This window comes from Mirounga angustirostris, unplaced genomic scaffold (genome assembly GCF_029215605.1).
Source record: "Mirounga angustirostris isolate CCGP_5_RB_7025 unplaced genomic scaffold, mMirAng1.0.hap1 SCAF_5, whole genome shotgun sequence".
Lineage (NCBI taxonomy): Eukaryota > Metazoa > Chordata > Mammalia > Carnivora > Phocidae > Mirounga > Mirounga angustirostris.
This window is the reverse complement of record NW_026991713.1, coordinates 27,126,718-27,150,003: the sequence shown is the minus strand read 5'-3', so window position 1 is coordinate 27,150,003 and position 23,286 is coordinate 27,126,718. Positions and strand designations below refer to the sequence as shown.

General features: G+C 39.1%; 1 long non-coding RNA gene across 8 annotated transcripts in view; it reads right to left on the bottom strand.

Annotated features, from left to right (window-relative positions):
* The window catches only part of LOC123841063 (uncharacterized), a 284,524-nt gene that overhangs the window by 76,842 nt on the left and 184,396 nt on the right, over positions 1–23,286 (bottom strand). For 2 of the 8 annotated variants that reach the window (XR_010411402.1, XR_010411397.1), the window contains exon 7: positions 9,559–9,743. The exons of 2 other annotated variants lie outside the window; for them this stretch is intronic. This is a non-coding gene — a long non-coding RNA (uncharacterized LOC123841063). Of the gene's footprint in view, positions 1–9,558; positions 9,744–23,286 lie in introns of those variants that run through there. 4 more of the 8 variants (XR_010411403.1, XR_010411401.1, XR_010411400.1 and 1 more) reach the window with 4 other exon arrangements.

Genomic DNA, 23,286 nt, shown 5'->3' with positions numbered 1-23,286 from the left:
AAAAGAAAGAAAGAACTATTTTAACTATTACCAGCAATGCTTCTGTGAATGAGTGAAAAGATACAATGTCATTCAAAACCAATAGAAAATGGCAGCCCCTTACTGGTATCTTGTAGTTCAGAGTACAGTAGATCATTATCCTGACCATGGTCTGTCTCTTTCCTTACATTTCTTACCAAGAGTCTGGGGCCATCAAGGGAAGATGGTAAAGGTGAGTAGGTAGGCAAGGAGATAACATATGAGGAAGGACTTCTACTTCTGGTCTCAATAATGAATGTGCAAACCAGAACCTATAAATTAACATATGATCAAAAACAATGCAACAGAACGAGGGCCCACATTTGGAAAGGGGAATATTTCCCTACCCGCAGCTACAGCGCTCGTATTTGTTTTGACAAACATTTTTTTTTCCCAATCTGGTTGGTTGGTTTGACAAGTACTGTCAGTCTCATTTTACAGATACAGGAGCTGAGGCACAGAAAGGCTGACTGAAGTGTCCAAGATCCCACAAGTTAGTGGCATAGCCAGGGTCTGAGCCCACGTGTCTTGGCCCACAGACAAGTGCTCTTTCAATGCTCTCATAGTTCTCTGGGACTGTGAATACTGGGAAATACTAAGAATAGAGAAGAGGACACAGTGTGGCAGGGAGCTTAGCAGAAATATAATGCTTCTGAGAGATGGCACGGAGACATCTGTTAGCTACTTAACATGGGTCTAACATCCTCAGTGAGAGGATAAGAAATATCTCTGTTCACCTCTTTAGGGCAATATGAGCATGATTGCTTAATTAGAAATTTGTCCCTTAAAGAGCTTCAATATTCTCAAAAGAAAGGGACTGCTGAAAAGTGAAAGTATTTTGCTTCCACTCACTGTGTAAATGACGGAAAGGAGATTAGGCTCAGGTTAAGGAATTATTGGAAAACACATAAATTACCTAATAATGTTAGGACCATACTCCTGAATTCTTTGAATGGAGGGATCATGAGTCTCCACTGCACTTAACACACAATACAATGAAAATCATATGCAACACAATCAGAATTGCTAATTAATGGGCTAATCAGAAATGTTAGGGGGGAAAAAAGGATATGTTTATGTTGTAAACGTTATAGTTTAACTTAAATAAATGTAAGTGTATTCACCGATCTGGTGGAAGGTCTTGGCCCTTTCCCTCACTATGAGTTCACTGGAAAGGTTCCAAGCTGCATTTTTTTACCTAAACCACACCCGTAAGATCTTATTTTTCGTTTCCAATTTTTTCTTTCTTGTAGTGGATGAGAACTTAAAAACAGTCATGAGCAAAATACTATAGACTTTTTTCCCATTTGTCTTTGCTGAGTCTTTACAAAGTATCAGTCCATTTAAATTACATTTCATTTTAATAATTCTCTCTCTCTCCATCCCTCTCTTCAGATTCATGTTTCATTAGTTAATGTAATATTGAAGCAAATTGTATAATTTGAATAACAAGTAAAACTGTCATAAATACGTTCGGGAACAAACAATTCTGAGTCTCAGAACACATGAAACTCAGCTCTTGGGGAAGAAATGGGCCGGTGAGGGCAGACTTGGGTTTTGGCCTGCCAGTCACATCTTCACCAAGAAAATCAAAAGCACTGGTTCCTCCTACTAGTCACTTAAGTGGAACTTGGCTACAAGAGCACCCATGATAGTTTTCACTAGTTAACTGTTAATATTAAGCAGTCTTCGTGAACAATGCCTGTTATCAGTCCCAGGAAAAAGTTTAAATTATATCTGTCACACTTATACTCAAAGTTTTAAAATCCCATCCTCCCTACCCCAACAAATTCCAAGTCTGTCAATTTGCCTACTCAAGCAGTAAGTTTGGGTTCACATTATCTCTCTTGTAAGTCCCTAAAAGACCCAATATCTCACCAGCACAGCTTCTTGAAATGGGAAGGAAGGACTGGATAAATAAATTGAATCCTAACTTTTCTTCTGAGCACGTACAAACATTGGAAGGTGCCTTATTTTTCTTATTTTCTGTTCCCATGATTAGAAGGTACATTCTGTGAGAGATGGGACCTCATCTGTTTCATGTACCTTTGGATTCTTGGCACACCTGGCATAGTACCTGGCACAAAGCAGCTCCCCATTAATGTTGTTAAATGAGTGATTGATTTCATCTGGCTGCCCGGAGTATATACAACATAAACATCTTCTACACTGATTTGATCTCAATTACTAACTTTTTTTCCTTTTTAAAATAAATTTCTCCTGGGGTGCCTGGGTGACTCAGTGAGTTAAGCATTTGACTCTTGATTTTAGCTCAAGTCATCATCTCAGGGTCCTGAGACTGAGCCCTCCATAGGGCTCTGCACTGGACCTGGAGCCCACTTAAGAATCTCTCTCTCCCTCTGTACCCCCCTCCTCCCTCTCTAAAAATAAAATAAAATAAAATAAATAAAATAAAATAAAATAAAATAAAAAATAAAATAAAATAAAATATTTCTCCACTGTTAAAACTTTTCCAATTACTTGGCAAAAATGCAGCTCGCAGAAGGCTAGATTCTAATCTTACATATATCAGGTCAGAAAATTACTGTTGCTCCAGGAAATAAGAAGGGCATTGCACAACAACTAGAGCTGCGTAAAGGTTACACTCATGGGGTATACCAAGGGGTTTCATATAGTCATTCAGACCCAGCCTTAATAAACAATCTTATATATCCACAATGACAGCAATCAGTCACTCACAAGGTAACATTGTCCCCAAGCCCAGCACACTTCATGTCACCTCTCATCCCACCTGCAATTCCAAGGCTATCATCAGAACTTCCATTATGGGCCATGACAGAACTGCCAAAAAATGAAGAAATAAAGAAAAAATGGATTTCCTATCTGGGCTTTAAAACTTAGTTTTGTTTTGTTTAAGTGAATGTTGTGTTCAGGAACACTTAGATTTGTAACTGAAAAGAGGAAGGCATAATGAAGGACATTTTTGTTAAAATAGATTAATGAAAAAAAATTATAGTTGGAAAAAAAAACTCACTTGAAGAGATAAAATGAAGCAATAGACAGTTTCCTCAGATGAAAGAAAAATGAAAGGATGGAAGAAAAAGAGAAAGAAAGAAATTATTTTTGTCAATTAAAAAGGTAGTCAAGATTTCACACTGGCCCCCACAGGGTGAATATGGACCCCATAGGGTGAACATGGACCCCACAGAGTGAACACGGACCCCATAGGGTGAACATGATTGTAATCTCCCTTCAAGCATCACCTTTCACACAGCCTCCCAAGCTACAACAATAGAGTTTGTCTCAAATCTTCCCTCATCTGCATATTTAGCCATTAAAACCATTGAAAGCTATCTTTAAAATGTCCTGCAAGTTCAGCCCTTCTCCATCCCACTGATACTGGTTCAGGCTTTGGTCCCTATAGCAATGGGCTGTTACAACAGCTGCCAACGGTATGCCCCAGAGTGGTCCCTGTGCCAATCCATCTCCATGCTGCCACCAGACTTCCCTCTCACCCAAGTTCCCTGGCATCCACTTAGGCTTCCAGATGGTTCAACTCATCTCTGAAGTCTCATCTCTTGTCCTCTTACAACCACATTCTCATGCTTCAGGCATAATCAGGAAATAGTGGGCTGTATGTATGAGTCTGAAGCTCAGTGAAGCAATTTGGAACAACCAAGATTTACAAATATAGTACTTATTTATTCTTAGTTGTCCTATAGGAAATACTGTGGTGCACCATCCAGTTTCTCCCTCTCTCCCTGCCCCTTCCAGACCATGATGCCCATTCCTCCAGCTGCTGGGAGCACTGGATCACAGCTGAATCCCTGTCCAAAGGAGCTGCCTCACCCAAGCCTATGTCCCCTCCCAGCCAGCAACCCACATTCAATAACTAATTGAAGCAGGACACAAAAGCCCAGACCCCTTGCCTTGATGGGGAAATAACTCTGAAGGGTTGTCCCAGCTCCAGAGTTTCCCATGGAATAGGCTGAGTCTTCTGTTCAACTTCTTTCTCTGTCCAAACCTGCTTCCCTCACTTCCAGGGAGCATGTCCCAGTGAACCTCGCCATGGAAATCTCAGGTTCAGAGTCCGTTTCCAGGAAACACAATGAAAAGAGAGTTTATCTCTTTAAATTTAAAACATATATATTATTATTTCATAATTAGTGACTTTCATTTTAATTAATGTTCATACTTGACTATTAACCATTTTTAAGGTTCTGTTTTTATTCAGAATGTTTAAGTGAAAAGAAAGGACATCTATACCTTTAAAAAAAAAAAAAAACTATTAAGGGGCGCCTGAGCGGCTCAGTCAGTTAAGCGTCTGCCTCACTCGGATCATGATCCCAGGGTCCTTGGATCATGTGCCATGTAGGGATCCCTGCTCAGCAGAGAGCCTGCTTCTCCTTCTCCTGCTGCCCATGCTTGTGCACGTGCACTCTCTCTCTCTCTCTTTCTCTCTGTCAAATAAATAAATAAAATCTTTAAAAAATAAAATAAATTATTAATTCTAACAACAACAAAACTATTAATCTCTATCCATTTCCACTATCAGGTATTGCTTAAAATGTTGGAGCCAGAACTCTCAATTTTGGCTTTCTCATTTCCCAGCTTTGTAACATTAGTAGGTTATATATCCCCTCTGTATCTCAGTTTCTTCATCTGTAAATTGGGGATAATAATAACAATATGTTATTCAATGGGTTGTTGTGGAGATTAAATGAGTTATCATACATAAAGTATTAAGAATGGTGCCAAGCCAAAAACGAGTGCTTAAATTCATTGGGGTAACATTAACTGCTATAACAAATAGAGCTAAAATGGTTTTATCTCAGTGGTTCAACCACAATAGATATTTCTTCCTCATTTACTTGACATTCCAAGGTGTTCTTGATCAATTGGGGCAACTTTTCTCTACATGGCTTTACAAGGACCTGCATTAATGGATTCCCACTAATCTCCAGTACATGGCTTCTCCAACCCTATTAGCCAGAAAAAGGAAAGAAGAGAGAGGAGTGTGTATGGGAGATTTCTATGGGTCAGACTTGGAATTAGAACTCATTATTTCTGCTCACATTCTATTGGCTAGAACATATCACATGGCCACACCTAACTACAAAGGAGCCTGGGAAATGCAGTCTAGGAAATGGATTTTAGTGACTGTGCAAAAAACCTAGCTAAAATAATCATTATTATTGCTCTCATTATTACCAACTTTCTAGCTTGGGTTCCCATCTTCTTGCACCTGGCAAGTCACAATAGCTTCCTCACCAGTCTTCCTGACTCCAGACTTCCTCCCATCCAAACCCTTTCTCCACACCAAACCCAGTGTTATTACCTAAAATCCAAATCTAATCATCTCACTCACCATCCCCCAACTGCCAATTTAATATCCTTCTGTGACTCCTCACTGCCTCAGGACACAGTCAAAGTTCTTGCAGTTCCTCAAGGATCCAGTCAACGCACATCCCTTTGGTCTCACTTCCAGGCCCTGCTCATTTTACAGCTGACATCTGTGACTGAACACTATGGATACTCCAGGGAATAAGGTAGACAGGACCCTGCCCTATAGACTTTATATTTTATTTTATTTATTTTTTACTTATTTATTTGACAGAGAGAGAGAGCACAAGCAGGGGGAGTGGGAGAGGGCGAAGCAGGCTCCCCACTGAGCAGGGAGCCCAATGCGGGACTCGATCCCAGGACCCTGGGATTATGACTTGAGCTGAAGGCAGACACTTAACCGACTGAGCCACCCAAGCGCCCCTAGACTTTACATCTTAGTGAAGTAACCAAAACCAGTAAACAAATAAATATACAATATTAAGTGAAGAAAATAAAGGGTAAGGAAATTGAGAGTGGTGAACTAAATAAATAAATAAATAAATAAATAACATCTTAAATTTTACTGGCAAGTGAAAGCCATCCACAGAGAAATACACTGTGGACTTGATCTTCACTATAGTTACATATACCCCTGTGACTGCATATTACAAAAGAGTTCTCATCGTTGTCCTATACTTGTGTTCCTTTGAACTTCTTTTATGACCGCTATTCAGGGAAACAATATAGAGCAATAAAGATTGCCTAATGTGCTATTTGTGTGGGATGTTGACAGAATAATATAATTTATTATTGTCCACTGGGGAGTTAGAGTACAAAGGGCTCATTTTTTTTCCCTACAATCTTCTTTGCAAAAAAATTCAACATAAAAAATTTAATAAAATCAGGTTTTACTCAAGTATGTAGAAGTGTTATTTTTTTAAGTTGCCTGGACAATGTTATTGTCTCCTTAGTAATTTTTTTTTTAAAGATTTTATTTATTTATCTGACAGAGAGAGACATAGCGAGAGCAGGAACACAAGCAGGGGGAGCGGGATAGGGAGAAGCATGCTTCCCGCAGAGCAGGGAGCCCAATGTGGGACTCGATCCCAGGACCCTGGGATCATGACCTGAGCCGAAGGCAGACGCTTAACGACTGAGCCACCCAGGCGCCCTTTTAAATGTTATATTTGTGATGTTCCTGTCACTTTACTGTATTTAGATTTTCAAACTCAGGAGATGTGAAGTTAAAGATTTTCTTGTAGACGCTATTCACTTAGTCAGGGTAAGTGGCTCGTATCTGACTTAGATCTTTAATTGTCAAACATGAGCATGTTCCATGATGTGACATCCACATAAAGCCATGAATTTACACTCAGAATCCTCTACTAAAAAACTGGAACTTTTAATTCGTGATAGCAAAAGAAAGTTGCAAACAATCTAATTGTCAAATTGTTGGAAGATCTTTAAAAATTGGACTACTGTACTGTCATCAAAACTCGTTTTTGTAAAATACTTAAGAGAATGGAAAAATAGGTGGGATATAAAACCAAGTGAAGAAGGAGAATGTAAAAGAGTGTAAAGAACGTAATTGCATGAGTCTGGTTTAGAAAACTCAAAGTTACCTAAAAGAAGTGAGCAGACTGGCAGGGGAGCTTTACAAAACTGTCAGAGACCCGAGCCTTCTACATTGCTACTCTCCTTTCTTTAGCTGGTGACTTCCAAACCGTTGGCTCAAGGTGGTTGCTTGAACACCATCCGTTATACCTACATCCCAGCCATCAAAAGAGGAAACAGGCAAAAAAGGGAATGCCTCGCATAGTAGACAGAATAATGGTCTGCTAAAGATGCCCATGTCCCAACCCCTGAAACTCATAAATATGTTATCTTACCTGGAAAAAGGGACTTCAAAGATATAACTAAGTTAAAGATCTTGAGATGGGGTATTTATCCTAGATTATCCAGGTGGGCCCAGTGTAATCACAACGGTCCTTATGAGGGCAGCAAAGGGTGGGAGTCAGAGGAGATGTGACAGTGGAAGCAGAGGTCAGAGTGATGTGAGAAAGAAGCCCTGAGCCAAGAAAGGCATGTAACCTTTAGAAGCTGAAAAAGGCAAAGAAACAGTCCTTCCTAGAGCCTCCAGAAGGGACACAGCCCTGTCAACCCATTTTAGACTTCTGACCTCTAGAACTGTAAGATAAGAAATTTGTGTTGCTTTAAGATCCTAATTTCATGGCAATTTGTTACAGCAGCAATAGGAAACTAATGCATACTCCCTTAACTTGCCAAGGAAGAAGGTAAACATAGATAATAGGGCATAGTTAACATATTCTGCCACAGTGTTTTCCTTTAAAAAAATGGAAATATATATTCCAAAGGAAATAGGTTAATTATGTTTTGCTAGAAGTCTTTGGTTACAAAAATGGAGTCCCAATCCCAATTCTAAATTACATAATATAAGCAAGGGGAAGAAAGGTTATTTACAATATATTTGAATCTCACCTCATTAACGAAGAAGTAAAGGATAAATTGTATATCCATAGGGCTTGTAACCAAGAATTCATCCAACATCAGCCCACGCCCTTCTCTCTCTCCTCTGCTTTTCTCTGTTTTAGTTCATTCCCTTCTACTGAAGATGGACCTTACTCATATGATGAGAATCAAAGCAGTGGGCATCCCTGAGTCGCTCAGTCCAACTTAAAGACCTTCACCTGATCGTTCATTCATTTGCCATGTGTTTATTGAGCCAGGCCTGTGAAGACAGGCAAGTCCCTGGCCTCATTCTGGTAGCTGATACAGATAATAAACAAATATATAAACAAAATACATAAACAAGATCCTTAGAGATCAGGATCTTGTTTGTCATTGTTCATTATGTATGATGATGGAAATGTGCAGAGAGATGAGATACCGAGTAACAGGAGAGACCACTTCATACTGGGTGGTCAGGGAAGGCTTCTCCAAGAAGCTGACATCTAAGACCCTAAAGAGAAATAAAGGATATGTGAGCATGATCCAGGGGACAGCAAAGACCCCAAGATAACTTCTTGAAGCAACAGAAGGGAGGCCAACATACCTGGTGCCAAGTGAGCAGATGGGTAAAAGATGAGGCTAAGAGCTACATCCAACAGAGCTTCATGGATATATCTTGGTTTTTCTAGAAGAGTCCCCATTACATCTGTTTCCCCACCATAAATATTAAAAGCCATCCCAGGTTGGATGATACATTTTTCAGTCACCTTGCATATGCAGCTATAGGACACAGGATTTTCTCCTAAGAGAAATGCAAAGGTATTGAAAAGTTTTAAGCAGGGCCATACAAGTCTGATTTGTATTTAATATCACTGGAGGGGCGCCTGGGTGGCTCAGATGGTTGGGCGTCTGCCTTCGGCTCAGGTCATGATCCCGGGGTCCTGGGATCGAGCCCCACATCGGGCTCCTGGCTCAGCGGGGAGCCTGCTTCTCCCTCTCCCTCTGCCTCTCTCTCTGCTCATGCTCTCTCTCTCTGTATCTCTGTGTCTCAGGTGAATAAATAAAATCTTTTAAAAAAAATACATTTAATATCACTGGAAACCAGGGAATGAGTTAATAAATGCAGTAAATTAAGTATGTCTACATTTGGAGTACTGATTTTCTAAAAACAGAAATCAATATTGAGATAAAATTAAAATAGGTACAATTTGTGACTTAGCATAAGGCATAGATATACCCTCATCATCCTCATGAACACATAGACCTTAATACCACCACTCTGTTACTCTTCCTCCTCTTACACCCAGAAGCACTTTCTGAGGCAGCACATAGCTCCAGCTGTCTGGGTCTCATAGCAACTTGGCAGCATAATGCTTCTAGGCTGAAATCCCAACTTCCATGGATTCATGCAGTTTCGGCCACAAATATTTACCTTACCTGGCTCCTGGGGCTAATTAAAAGGGTAGGGCTCCATTCCACTTGGCTCTCCCTTAAATTGCTTTCAGAGTCAGAAGCAGCTGCCGGACAAGAATGACAGCCCCATAATTCATCTCTACATTCACACCAGTGACTCCTTCACAAATGTCCTTTTCAAATTAGGAAAAGGGTCCATAGCCATACCCTGCTCTTGCCACTCTCCTACTGGATTTGAAATTGCATCTCCTTATAATGATTTCTCCTAGAAGCTGAAGTTATACTTAGCAGCACATCTATCTTCCAACTGCCTCCGGAAGAGAGAATCTCAGGATCAAATACTGAGAACTTATTATACCAGTTAGAACACAGCGTTTCATTGCAAATGTTTATTATTGTAAAAATGATACATGTTTACTATAAAAGATTTGAGAAGGTGAGAGGCGCCTGGGTGGCTCAGTCACTTAAGTGTCTGACTCTTCATCTCAGCTCAAGTCTTGATCTCAGGGTCATGAGTTCAAGCCCAGCATTGGGCTCCATGTTGGGCATGAAGCCTACTAAAAAAAAAAAAAGAGAGAGAGAGATTCAAAAAGATGAGAATTGAAAAGTGAATTTTTCCCTCTTTGCTCCCTCAGCCCCTGTCATGGACCCCAGTGAATGTCTTTCTCCTTGGTAACGTCTATTACCAGTTTGGGCCATTTTCTATGCATATACGTGCAAATAGAGAAATATTTATTGGCATTTAAATAGGTCACCCTAAAGGCTTGAAGTGATTTCATGATAACAAGCAAGTCCAGATTTGATAAACCATGAAATGGAATCACATCGCAGTTCCCTGGCAGGAATTGAAGACTCAGGTCTCCTAGCAAAGCAGAATAGCTGAGTTAATCCAACAATTCAGAACAGGGTCAAGATACCAAATTCAAATCACCAGACCCAGGAAGAAACCAGACAGGAAGTTAGGTCACAACTCTGAAAATAGACTCAAAGCTTGAGTGGGGGATGAAAATTGATGGAGAAGCTGGAAATAGAGTCTGAGACGGGCTCAGAGTGCAGGGTCTGGTCTGGAGGGGAGGAGAAGCACCATGGGGTCTACTGTGGTCACTGGGGTGATGGAAGGTAGTAGAGTTGGAGAAGCCAGGAAAGCAAGATGGGGTTTTCCTTAGAGGAAAAGTGGAGATATTGCTGGGAAAACAGAACACATCCACAGAGTAAGAGGAGCTGAGGAAGGCATCAGGCTGAAGGCTAGAAGGCATCTATCTGGGGAGTTATGAGGCTGAGAAAGATGAGAGAGAGAGAGAAGTAGAGAGAGAGAAAGAATTCCCTCTTAGGGGAATTCAAATAATTTCTAACAATATTATATGTTGCCTTTCAGGTGTTTCTCTTTTGTATTTTTTATGGTAGTAAAGTATACATAACACAATTTTAACCATTTTTTAGTGTACAGCTCAGAGACATTAAGTACGTTCACATTGTTGTGCAACCATTACCACCATCCACCTCCAGAATGATTTTCATCTTGCAAAAGCTGAATCTCTGTCCCCATTAAACCCCACTCCCCGAGCCCCTGGCAATCACTATTCTACTTTCTGTCTCTATGAATCCAATGACTCTAGGTACCTTATGGGTCAAATCATACAATATTCGGCCTTTTATGACTGGCTTACTTCACTTAGCATAATGTCTTCAAGTTGCAGCCATCTTTTTTTTTTTTAAGATTTATTTGTTTTTAATAAATAAAGAGAAGAAGCAGAGGGAGAGGGAGAGAGAACCTCCAGCAGACTCCTCACTGAGTGTGGAACCCAACACGTGGCTCCATCTCACAACCCTGAGATCATGACCTGAGCCGAAACCATGAGGCAGATGCTCAACCAACTGAGCCACCCAGGTGCTCCAAGGTTTATCCATGTTATAGAGTGTGTCAGAATTTCCTTCCTTTTTAAAGCTGAATAATGGAGAATGCAAGCTGGTGCAGCTACTCTGGAAAACAGTATGGAGGTTCCTCAAAAAGTTGAAAATAGAGCTACCCTACAACCCAGCAATTGCACTATTGGGTATTTACCCCAAAGACATGAACGTAGTGATCTGAAGGGTCATCTACACCCCAGTGTTCATAACAGCAATGTCCACAATAGCCAAACTATGGAAAGAGCCCAGATGTCCACCAACAGATGAATAGATAAAGAAGATGTGGTGTATATATATATGGAATACTATGCAGCCATCAAAAAATGAAATCTTGACATTTACAACGACATGGATGGAACTAGAGGGCATTATGCTAATCGAAATAAGTCAGTCAGAGAAAGACAATTACCATATGATCTCGCTGATATGTGGTATTTGAGAAACAAAGCAGAGGATCATAGGGGAAGAGAAGAAGAGAGGAAGAAAGGAAACAAGACGAAACCAGAGAGGGAGACAAACCATAAGAGACTCTTAATCTCAGGAAGAAACTGAGAGTTGCTGGAGGGGAGGGGGGTAGGAAGATGGCATGGCTGGGTGATGGACATTGGGGAGGGTATGTGTTGTGGTGAGTGCTGTGTATTGTGTAAGACTGATAAATCACAGACCTGTATCCCTGAAACAAATAATACATTATATGTTAATAATTTTAAAATTTTTTTAAAAAATAAAGCTGAATAATATTCTATTATATGGATCTATCACTTTCTTTATCTACTCATCCATTTATTCATGGACACTTGGGTTACCTCCACCATTTGGATACTATGAATAATGCTGCTATGAATATTGGTATACTTTCAAGTATTTTTCTAAATAAAACATTTCAAGCCATGAAAGATGAACAGGGGTTTTTTGTTGGTTTGTTTGTTCTTTTTTGTGTGTTTTTCTTTAAGGAGACAAGGGAATTCCTGGGGGAGGGAAAGCATGGATAAAAGTGTGGAATGGAGAAACACAGCTTGATCAATGAAGGGTAGGAGACTGATTGAGGCAGCAGCATGGAAGGGGGATAGAGTGAAAGGTGAGGTAAGAAACATGAGTATGTCAGGTCATTGAAGTCTGAAAGTACAGAAAATAATAGAATATATTCACTACCCAGTTGTTTCATATCTCAATATTTTGCCATATTTTCTCTTTTTAAAAAAAAAAAAAATATTCTGGATACAACTGATGCTCCCTGCACCAACCCTCATCCCATTCTTTCACTTCCCTTCACAATGGCACCCATTTTCCTGAATTCCAAGTTTCATTTTTTCCATGTTTTATGATTTTACTACATATGTACATCATGTGTTTTCATACTTTTAAACTTTATTATTATATGAATGGCATCATACTTTGTATACATCCTTTTCTAACTTTTTTCCTCATTAACATTACATCATAGAGATTTATCTAGATTATTTCATCCCATTGTATGAATATTCCACACTGTATTTTTGCAGCATTATAGCATTACAACGCTATAATGAACATTCTTGTACATTTTCCTTGTTTACATATGTGAGACTTTAGGCTATTGACCTAGATGAGGAATTGCTGCTTCTAGAGTAACATACATCTTCAACTTTATTTGTAAAGTCAAATTGCTTTCCAACAAAGTGGTTGTATCAATTTATACTTCCACAAGCATTGAACAGTCATTTCCATTTTGCCCCATTCTTGTCAACAATATATATCGTCAGATGTCTACATTTTTTTAAAGTTGGTAAGATAGCACACTGGATAAGAGCCAGATTTTTGAGCAACACTCTTGGTGTCCAAATTCTGGCTTTATCACTTACTAGTTGTATGAGCTTGGGCCTACTTTCCCTTTCTGGAAGAGAAAAGAGCTAGTAGTACCAACCTCATGCATTTATTGCAAGGTTTAAGTGTGTTAACACATGGAAAGCATCTGGAACAATGTACGGTTAGTGCTCAAAAAATGTCATCCCTGTTTCAGAATTTTGAGTTGGCCATTCAAGAATTGTTTTCTGTAAACTTCTTATTCCTTTCTTTACCCTTTTCATATTGATTTGTAGGTATTCTTTAAATTTCCTGAATAATAATCATTGTATTTATATGTTCCAAATATCTTCTTTTGGCCAGTAGTTTGTCATCTCAGTTTTTATGACATACTTTGTCAAAAAGATTTTTTGGTTTTATTTTTTTTTCAATAATCCAAGTTTTATTAGAGAAAAACTTCTAGTCCCCACTTCTTGTCCATGCAATACTCCAATTTTGGCCAAAAATGGGGGTGACGGTTGGGGAGGATATCAGTTAGTCCAAGATCCAAGATCCTAGCAATAAAATTGTCAAACCAATTGTCATGAAGTTTTTAATCAGAATCTAGTCAAATGTATCATCCCATTTTTTTCTTGTTTAATTTTTTCCCTCATTTTGGTCATAAAAATATTCTCAAATATTTTCTTTTCTGAAAGTTTTTAAAGTTTGCTCTTCACATTTAGAATTTTAGGGTTTGATCCACCTGGAATTTAATTTTGTGATTAGTGTTAAGAAAGGATTTTTTTTTTTACTCTGACCACTTTTCCACATGTGAAAACAAATGTTTTGGTATCATTAATCAAATTTTCAGTGCCACTTCTTGTCTTTCTATATATGTTCAGGTCTGGTTTTAGCTTCTCTGTTTTACTCCATTACTCTATTATTATTATTAATTTTGCCTGCAACAAATACAATAACACATAATAGTACAATAATAATATTGTAATTCCTTACAATAGCTTTAATATTAGTCTCGCCATTGCCATCTTTGTTGAGCTAATTCCTTTCCCTGTATGGTTCCAAGTTCAAGTTGGCCAAGATGAATTTGTGTGAGACCTTGGGATGTGGAAGTGAAGGGAGGCTCTTACTTTGTGAAGGTCTTCACAATTAGATGGACTGACTGACATACAGACATGGAAGTAACAGAAGGATTCCAGCTGGCCCTTGCTCTCTTCTGCTTTGCATTCAGCTTTTCTTCCCAGCTGCTGGTCGTATAGCTCCAATTGCTGGTCCTGCAGCTCAAGGTCCCCTACCAGACACTTGGCTAAGATCCATAGATGAGGTGGCTGCACAGAAGCAATAGTTTTGCATAGACCTCTCCAGGCACTCCCCTCTGCAGTACAACCTCGGTAGCTGGGTGTGCTTGGCTTCTTAGATTTCCCTGTAATCTCTGACTTGTCTACCCACACCAGTGCTCCTAGAGGACTGGATGAAGATTCTTCTTTGATCCTCCAGCTTTTCCTTCCAGACCTTCATTTTGCCAACTCCTCGCATAGTTGTAAGGTCCACTTCCTAGAATGAGCCACTTATGTCATTACACTCATTGCAGCTTTGCTCTCTTGACTGAACCCTGACTGACACACTGAATATGGTAGAGTGAGCCTTCCCATTTTACTCTTCTTCAAACTTCTTTCTCCTTTGCTCTTTCATATGACTTTTTGAATCATCTTGTCAAGTATACCAAAAAAAAAAAAAAATCACCTGGGATTGTTTTGAATTTATTAATTTGGGGAGAACTAGCATTTTTTGTAATATTTAGTTTTTTAAAAATTATTTATTGATGTATGGCAATGCAAATTATTTTTATTGTTATGTTAATCACCATACATTACATTATTAGTTTTTGATGTAGTGTCCCATGATTCATTGTTTGTGCATAACACCCAGAATGCAAATTATTTTTATACTAATCCTGTATCTAGTCACTAGCTGGTACCTTATATTTGTTCTAATTGTTTGTATTTTCTCTTAGCTTCTATAAATGCAATACTATTCCTATGAGTAGTGATACTTTGTTGTTGTTGTTGTGTTGTTGTTGTTGTTGTTTCTTTTCCAATCCTCATGGCTTTTCTTTTCGTCTCTTATTGCCCTGACTGGGACCTTCAAATAGTGACTGGATGGAAATCACTATTGGCATCTTTTCCTATCTTGATATTAAAGGGAATAATTCTAAAGTTTCACCACTAAATATAATGTTTGCTACAAGTTTCTGATAGGTATATTTGTTCAATTAAGATAATTCCCCCTACAGGGGTACCTGGGTGGCTCAAATGGTTAAGCATTCATCTCTCGGTTTCAGCTCAGGTCATGATCTCAGGCTCATGAGATTGAGCCCCATGTTGGGCTCCATGCTCAGCACAGAGTCTGCTTGGGATTCTCTCCCTTTCCCTCTCCCTCCCCCTCTGCCCCTCCCCCTGCTCACATGCACTCTCTCTCTCTCTCTCCAAAATAAATAAATAAAATTTTTTTTAAAAAGATAATTCCCCCTGGGTGCCTGGGTGGCTCAGTTGGTTAAGCAACTGCCTTCGACTCAGGTCATGATCCTGGAGTCCCAGGATCGAGTCCCGCATCGGGCTCCTTGTTCAGCAGGGAGTCTGCTTCTCCCTCTGATCCTCCCCCCTCTCATGCTCTCTCTATCTCATTCTCTCTCAAATAAATAAATAAAATCTTTAAAAAAAAAAAAAGATAATTCCCCCTACAATTCATAGAAAAAAAAAAAATCCCCAAATAACCCAATTAAAAAACGGTCAAAGACTTCAACAGACATTTCTCCAAAGAAGAAATACAAATGGCTAGCAGGTATATGAAAAGGTGCTCAACATCACTAATCATGAGGAAAATGCAAATAAAAACCATAATGAGATATCATCTCACACCTGTTAGGATGGCTATTATCAAAAAAGCAAAGGTAACAAGTGTTGGCAAGGATGTAGAGAAATTGGAATCATTGTACACTGTTAGTGGAAATGTGAAGTGGTGTAACACTATAGAAAACACTATGGAAGTTCCTTAAAAAATTAAAAATGGAACTACCATATGATCCAGCCATCTCACTCCTGGATATATATATAGAAGAAATGAAATCAGGACCTTTAAGACATATCTGTACTTCCATGCTCATTATACATTATTCACAACAGCCAACATATGGAACAATCCAAATGTCCATTGATAGAGGATGGATAAATAAAATGTGGTCTATACATACAGTGGAATATTATTCAGCCTTAAAGAAGAAGTAAATCCTAATCTTTGCAACAACATAAATGGACCTGGAAGATATTATGCTAGGTGAAGAAGTCAGTCACAGCAGGACAAATACTCCCATGATTTCACTTATATAAAAGTGTGGTTAGAATGGTGGTTGCCAGGGGAAATGGGAAATTAGGAGATGTTCAATGAGTATAACATTACAGTTAGACAAAATGTTTAAGTTCTAGAGATCTGCTATGCAACATAGTATTTATAGTTAATAATATGGTTTGTGCACTTAAAAGTTTGATAAATGGGAAGATCTCATGTTGTTTTCTTTACCCTCCACACTCCCTCCAAAAAGCAAAGGGACTCAAAGAAACTTGGAGGTGATGGATATGTATATTACCATGATTGTGGGGGATATCAGAAATGATGTTTATGTCCAAACTAATCAAATTATACACATTAAATATGTGCAGCTTTTTAGTATATTGGTTATGTATACCTCAATAAAGCTGCCTAAATAAATAACTTTTTAAAAAATGTCAGGCTTGGGTGCCTGGGTGGCTCAGTTGGTTAAGCGACTGCCTTCGGCTCAGGTCATGATCCCGGGGTCCTGGGATCCAGTCCCACGTCGGGCTCCCGGCTCAGCGGGGAGCCTGCTTCTCCCTCTCCCACTACCCCTGCTTGTGTTCCTGCTCTCGCTGTCTCTGTCTCTGTCAAATAAATAAATAAAATCTTAAAAAAAAAAAAAATGTCAGGCTTAGGTAACAGTGAAAGGGTAGGTTCTTGTCTTCACCAAGGAGAATTTGGGAAGAGATTCCATTCGCAAATTGTTCCCTAAAATGGACAACTTAACATTTGCTAGATCAAATAGTGTCCAATATTCAGAATAATTCAAGTTTTGTGAAATAAATGTGTACAAAATAAAATTTCCTCTTATTTGTATTTCCTGTTTTTTTAAATTGAAAGAGTATTACATTTTAACAAATTATTTTTCTGCCTCTATTAAGTATGTGCTTTTTCTCTTGCTCTTTCTCTTTTCAATTTGTTAATGTAGCAAATTATATTGATAGATATTATAGATAGAAAAAATCCTTAGATTTTTTTTCTAAGACTAAAACATCCTTGCTTTCCTGGGATAAACCCAGTAGTGTATTATTATTTTTGTTAAGTCAGTGACTTTGCTGAATTTTATCAGAATTCATACCTTTGTATTTGTAAGTAAGTTAGGCTTACAATTTTCCCTACTATCCTTGTCTTATTTTGGATTCAAGTTTGTGCCAGTCTAATAAAGTGAATTTGGGGGTTTTCTTTCTTTTCATACTCTATTTCTCTAGAATAGTTCATAGAAGATTGGAACTATATGTTCTTGTAAATTTGGTAAGATTTGCCTGTAAGAAACTAACTATATCTTAATTCATAATGTGGGTAGATTTAACCACTGATTTAATGTCTTTCAAGGTCATAGGATTTAGGTCATTTATTTCCTCTTGAGTCAGTTTTAATTGTTCACACTTTCCTAGAAAATTGACCGTTTTGCATATTTCAAATTAGTTGACATAAAGCTGTACATGATTGTCCCTTGTTACCTGTTTTAATTTCCAGCATATTTGTGGTTATGTTGCTTTTCAATTCCAATTTCAATATTGTTTTGGATATCTTTTGAATGTAATGCTATTGTGAGACTGGCCATAAGGAAGCCCAGTTTTAAATGGGCTACAATGGCCAATTCTTACAATAGCCCAGAGTCTGAAGTAGGAATAGAAATAGAAAGACCACTAGAACTATTTCCCTACAACTTCTGTCTACTGCCCCTAATTCCTCCCTGTGAAATTGCATAACCTCAAATGCATGCTTGTACATATTCCTTAGAAATTCATACTCTTGCGTAAATGCAAAATGGTGGTGGTCTATTTTCTCTAAGTGCTCAGTCCATTCAAAGAACAGAAGACAATAACATATCTCTCCTGAAATGTATCTCCTGCAGCTTAAGTATCCTCAATTTTTCTAACAGTTACTGAAATATCCTGGATCACAAGCTCTTTGCCAGCCCTCTCCTTCTAGTGATCCAACCCAGTGTACCAGCATCCTAAACTGAATCCTTTACTGCAGGTGTGGTTTGACCTACACAAGTAGGATGAGTCCAGTAGGACGGGACCCCTCCATTAGTGCTTCCTAAAATACACTGATCTGCTCACTCCATCACATTACTGACTCATGTTACTTTTGCAGTCAACCAAACATTTGGGGTTTTTTCACACATGCTGTGGAGGAATCTTTATTCCCAAGTAATACAGGAGCAAAACTTCATTATGTGATTTCTTAGTCTACCAACTTACAAAGAGAATTTAAAGCATATCTGAGCCATAAGCAAGTATCCTTGTGAACAAGGATGGGGGAGCTAGTAGACAGTCCTGTCCTCAGCAATGTGGAGGAAGAGATCTTCCTTTGTAAAGAAGGCATGACAGCTGGGTCATACCACAGTACAGTTGCCATGAACAGGGAGTGAAAAATAATTGCCATTTATTGAGAACCTACTGGAGGCCAAATCTATGTTAGGTGCTCTACATATGTCATCTAAACTTTAGTCCTCCTAACAACACCGAATCAAGGTATAAAGATGTAAATAAATAAATGCCAGATAAAAATAGCTGCATTTTATTTATGAGGAAACCAAGACTCAGTGCATGACTTGCACAAAAGCTGAAAAGCAATGGAGCCTTATTTGACTCTAAAATCTGTGTAATTCCTTCCACACAGCCAGCCAGGAGTGAGTAAATGTGGGTGGAGGCATCAAGTGGCAAGCAGCAAGGGCACTTGTGTAATGCTTTATAGTTTAATGAATGACTTTCACCTACATTAACTCTTTTAATTCGATCCTTATAACATCCTCATGTGGTAGGCAGAGGAGGTAATACAATCTCTGTTTTACAAGTGATGATGTCAGCACTCCGAGAATCAAGTGACCTACCCAAGGTCACCCAGCTAGCCAGTGAGGTTGCAGGGCAAACCTTAACCCCAGGCTCCCTGTCAGCAAGCGCCATGTGACCACCCCTCCTGGCCGCTGTTTAGGGCAATGAGGACATCAGAGGGCTGGAGCATGTGCTTATGACCACTGTGGATGTGGGAAAGGGGTTCAAAACCCAAACCTTCCCAAGAAATGTAATGCTCTGTTATTATTTTTTAATCATCTCAAGGCTTCAGGAGGCACAGGAGAAGGAAAGCCCTGGCTAATGGCCCAAGAAGCAGAGCAGTTTAGGACAAACAACATTGCTGTTTCTTCCACACAAGGCGAGGCCACCTTTTACCACTGACACGACTGGTGCACTAGATCATTGTGGGGAAGGGGGCTGTAAACCTACCGACCAGTGGACCTATCGACCTTCATTTGATTTCTTCAGCAAAGCTAGAATCTTAAAAACAAAAACAAAACTTAAAACGAAATCAAGTGTGTTCATTTCACAATCCATTGTAGACATGTAAATTTAACATCAGTCCAGTATGCACAGAACATCTGGTGTAACCAGCTACTAAAACTCCACTTAAGTCAAGGACCATCTTATTCAAGCCCTCAAAATAGAGGCTTTGTCTGCTAATTGCGATTCACCTGCTGGTAACCGGTTCCCATGTGGTCCCAACTGAGACCAAATCCCCCCAGCCGGGAGGTTCTCTTTTTTCCTATGCCACCGATTCACATCTGTTGTCCTCTCTCAAACCTGGCTGAGAAACTGTTCTCCTGGAGGACCCTAAATTACCCAGGGAATTCTGCATGCCCTCAACACGCAAGCCAGCATCTTTACCTGTTAACAGATGGTGGACATATGAAAGTTCCTTAGAGTTTTGTTTCTTCAACCAAGACGTTACAAAATCCGGGAGCAGACCCTGAGCTTTTCTAGTGCTTTCCAAGCCTCACTGTAGTTCAAGTTCACCCAAGCACCTTAAAAGCACATACAGATGGGGGCACCTGGGTGGCTCAGTCGGTTAAACATCTGACTCTTGATTTCAGCTCAGGGCATGATCTCATGGTCATGAGATCAAGACCAATGTTGGGCTCTGCACTGGGCAGGAAGCCTACTTAAGATTTTCTCTCCTTCTGAGCCACCTCTCGCCCCCCACCAACTCATGAACTCTCTCTCTCTAAAAAAAAAAAAAAAAAGAAAAAAAAACATATAGATCCCTGGCCTGCTCTCAGAAAAGATTCTGCTACAGAGAAATGTGTTAAACCACATAATGTTTCTTCCACACCGCCAGCCAGGAGTGTGGCCATATCAGCATGTCAGCAAGATGCAAACTATGGAAAAAAGAGGTGAAGGGAGAGCTTGTAGATTCAAAGAGACTTAAGAGACCTGACAGCCAATGTGACATTTGAACTTAGTTGATTCTCATTTCAAACCAACACAAGGTAAAAACAACAAACAAAAACAAAAGAGAATTTGTAAATTTGGAAGGCAACTGAAATTTTGAACATCATTTGAGTATTTAATGATATCACGGACTTTTTGCTATTTTCTGTTTAGATGTAATAATGGTATTATGGTTATTTTTTAAAATCATGCAAAAAAAAACTCTGGTAGAGAAAGGTACTGAAATATTTTGATAATATTTGAGAATAATATGATGATAAAATGATACAATATCTAGAATTTGCTTCAAAAAGGAGTAAATAGAAACCTAGATGAAGCAAGACTGGCCATTAGTTGATAATTATTGCAGCTGGGTATTAGGTTCATGGGAGTAAGTGGGGTTCATTATGCTTTTTTGGTCTACTTCAGTATATTTTTGAAAATTTCCATAATAAAATTTTAATTTCCCTAGGTTTGTGAACTGTTGTATTTCTCTGCTCCGCCCCCCCACCTTAACACACTCATACGCATATTCATATATAGAGACCACCTATTTCAATGTGAATTCAATGTTTATTCCTTGGAGGAGAAGAAAGGGGACATGGGAGTAGAGCACTTTTGTACTGTGTACAAATGCAACACATTTCAGAGTTTCTCATATGATTTGTACTCATTCTAGACTGAGGCATGTAGAAGAGCTGTTACTAACATCAAATCGGTCTATTTACCTCCGAAAGACTAGTCCCTCTCCTTTTAAATTAAAAGTTTATTTCTTTCTTTATAAACTGCCATGCCTGCAGTTTATGAGGTTTGTGTGTTTGTGTGTATGTGGGGCCACCATGTACATCTGTGCAGGTTGTGCACAGCACAAGGGTTTCAAATCCAAGGGGTCTTCCTTCATGTTGTCAACACTGTAGATTTGCATTTTTACTATGACAGCTGTCTTGCAAGTGGTAATAAAATGTCTTGTTCTAACAAAATCAGTATTTGATAACTTTTCAACCAATGGAAGCGGGGGCTCCTCTTCTAATTATGGAGTTACCATATGGGGTAGCAGTGGACTCGATCTGCCTGACTGCCTGAATTTGAATTCCTTTCCCCAAACCGCTCACTGACTTTATAATCTTCCTAAGTTACTGAATAGTCCTGAGCCTAAGTTTCTTCATCTGTAAAATGGGACGGTAAAATTGAGAGCATTGTTCAAAGTTTTAAATGCATATGAAACAGTGCCTGCCAAATTGTAAGCCCACAATCAGTGTCAGAGATTAGCTATTAGCCTATCTACTCATACAGATCTAATTTTATGGGGGGGGGGGTGTCTGTGTGTGTTGTGTTGTGTCTTTCATTAGAATGGACTTCAAGAAGACTATGTCCATTATTTTACTAACTCAGACTATTTTAAAAAGAGGACATTTTTTTCCTAGCCACCAAGTTTTGAAAGATGCAGTAAAGCTCAAGGTCCATGTACGCAGCCAGGGTTTATAAGCCTTTCTGCACACAGGAGCTATGTGCATATGCTGATGGAGAGCTCTCCGAAGAAATATTCTGGGGTTTTTCCATCCTGCTAACTACTTGGCCTGTAAGCCTGTAATGGGAAAAGATCCAGTGGGAGTTGCCAGCCACAAAAGGGGTATTACCCCACAGGGAGAATAGAGTCAAAATGCTTCAAGAGGTTAAATGTCTATTTTTAAAAGGAAAGAACACAGAGTATGCCTTTAACTTGTGTTAAAAATAAACTCAGCTGCCTCCTTTACACTCCCACCCCCTCCCCCTGTCCTCCCATACCCTGTACTGCCCATAGGGAAGAAAGAGTACCAGTGTTCCATTTTGTTTCTCCTCATGAGTTTTTCTTTTCTTTTTTCTTTTTCTTTCATCTTTAGCCAAACATGAGCTACTTGGTTTTCAGTTCACAAAACAATTTGCATTCTCTCTCAAAATTTCCTCAGGGATCTGCAGGAAGCAGGTTGGATTTATCATTTAGAATTAACCCTTGTCAGGGGCTAAGGAAAAAATCCACGAGGAGATAAACAAAATGGATCCCTCCAGCTCTCCCCCAGGCCTGGGAAGTGTCTGCAGGGGAGACTATTCAGACCTCATTCAGAGGGCCTTTCAGGGAATGCTATTTAATGTTGGGGTTTAAGCACGGGCTTTTCCTGGGGCCTGGTTACCCTTAGAAACGCTGCTTTGCTGAGTTGCTTTCAATAAATTCCATTAAACAACTACAAAAATCCTAAAGATCAGATGTGCCAGTTTTTGTTCATGAAAGAGCTAATCTAGCATAGCAGAAAAGCTGCTGTCTGGAGTGAATAATCTTGATTTCTTAATGTATGTACAGGGTAGAGGGATTTCAAGACCCCAGTGGGAGGCATAGATGTTGAAGAATAGAGAGACACATGTCTGTCTGTACACAGGACTGATATTTCATTGGGTGGGGGATGAGAGATGAAGGGGTCACTGGGAACTTGTTTACTTAAAAAAAAAATTTTTTTTTAAAAAGAGACAGCCCTTAGTCAACATAAGATAAAGGAAAAAGCAACAGAATTCATTTTAAGAAATAAAGGTCTAGTCTCAAGTCAGTCTCTCCCTAGAAACATGACCTCAGTGAAGCCATTCACTTCCCTACAGTTTCCTTTTTACAAAATGAGATCCTCGCCTTCTTAGATCTATTCTTTAATAGGAATAGTGTTAAATTATATACAGTTGACAAAAAGAAAGTATTGTATCAGAGCATTTAACAAGTTTAAAATCTCAGTACAAATATGTACTGATTTAAACATCATTCAAATTTAATGAAGTGATTTTGATGCATGTCTGGCAAGGTAGAAGGGAA